We start from the raw sequence: 1,921 nt of genomic DNA, 5'->3' as shown, positions 1-1,921 counted from the left end.
AAGGTAAGTGAATCAGGTATCCAAGTCTTTCAACTAAACACCATGTTGAAGCTTTTCTCCACAAATAATGGCTGCTCACACCAAAAAGGCACTGGACTTTTTCTTATAATTCTTCTATGTGAAATTAAGAAAGTGGAAGACATTCAACATACTTTACTTTCTATGAATGTGGTTTGGCCAGGCAGGAAGAACTAAGCCCGTGAAAGAATGGTGGGGTCCCTTGTTTTTGCTTCCTGCCTTCCAGCTCTTTGCTTCTCAAAGTATGGTCTGGGCATCAGCAACATGAGCCTCAGAGCTGTCAAAGGCAGAATATGAGGATTCCACTCCCAGAATATATATTTTTACAATATCCTAGCGCTTGAAAAATTTAAGAGCATGTGTTCTTATAAAAGCAAGTACCCACTGAAGAATGGAAAAAGACTGTAGTCCAGGCGTTTCTAAACCTGACTAGTATGAAAACTTCACGAGGTGCTTGTGTAAAAATAAAAATTCCTGTGTTACCCCTCGCAGGAAATTGTAATTTTATAGGTCTAGGGTGGGGCTCGAAAATGACTCTGAAGCTTCCAACACCTAAAATGACATTTGAAAACTGTTGTGTGTGTATGAACCCCCATCACTATTTTTTTATTAAATTAAAAAAAAACTAAATACACAAAATTAGGGGCCACTCTGACCCCGAACAGGAGGACACACAATAAATTTACAGTATAATTTAAACATTACTTATTTTTTATCATCAAAAATTATAAAAACCTGACAAGAACAGAAAATGTATGTCATTGTAGGAGGCAAAAGATGTTATTCAAAGCAGAAAGAAACTAGTTAAGCATAAAGAAGTGACTCTAATCTCCTAGAAAGTAGAGACCATGTCTTAGTTAACTTTGTATCCTAGCACTGTGCCAGGCACTTGGTATCCAAAAGTTGTTTGTTCACTGAAGGATAATGGTTCACTCTTACATAGTGTCTGTGTGCCAGGTTAAACCACTTAATTCCTTTAATCTTACAGTAGCTTTAAGAGTTTGATATCCCATCCTGGCTAACACAGTGAAACCCTGTCTCTACTAAAAAATACAAAAAATAAGCCGGGCGTTGTGGCGGGCACCTGTAGTCCCAGCTCCTCGGGAGGCTGAGGCAGGAGAATGGTGTGAACCCAGGAGGCGGAGCTTGAGGTGAGCCGAGATCGTGCCACTGCACTCCAGCCTGGGCGACAGAGCGAGACTCCGTCTCAAAAGAAAAAAAAAAAAAGTTTGATATCATTGGTCTCTTTTACAGATGAGGAAACAGAGGCACATAATGGTTCAGATTATAATAATGGCATCCAGGCTAAAGTAGCTCCATCTTGGATGCTAATCCGCCATGTTGACTTCTGATTAACCCCTAGTTCTGGAAACTGTTGATTTTGTCCAGTTATACAATTTAGGCCAGGAGGCAACAGAGTTAGGAAGCTTTAGCAGCTTCCTCATTGTCATTAGAAAGTGACAAAACTGTACTGGACAATAATTCTTTTGAGGGAGTAGGAGAGAGATTGTGTTTGATTTTATGTTTTCATTCTGGTATATTTTAAATATATCATGATTTTATTATTTCAAACACACAGAAAAGTTGAGAAACTTTTTGTAGTAAAAATCTGTATACACACCTCTTAGATCCCACCATTAACATTTTACTATATTTGCTTTATTGTTATCTATCCATTTCTATCCATCCCTCTATCCATCATCAGTCTCTGTTTTTTAATGCATTTCATTTTTTTTTTTTTTTTTTTTTTGGTAAATTTTGTTTTAAATGGAAGATTCTCCTATTTTAGAGCTTTGCAGCTGGTAAAGTGATAATTATTGATTTTGGTGACCTCAGTCCTTCAGCTTTTAATATTTCACTTCATTTATTGAATACTTAAGGAAATATTAATGTTTTTTATTGC

This window comes from Colobus angolensis, unplaced genomic scaffold, assembly GCF_000951035.1.
Source record: "Colobus angolensis palliatus isolate OR3802 unplaced genomic scaffold, Cang.pa_1.0 Scaffold15, whole genome shotgun sequence".
Taxonomy (NCBI): Eukaryota; Metazoa; Chordata; class Mammalia; order Primates; family Cercopithecidae; genus Colobus; species Colobus angolensis.
Note: the sequence above shows the minus strand (reverse complement) of the source record.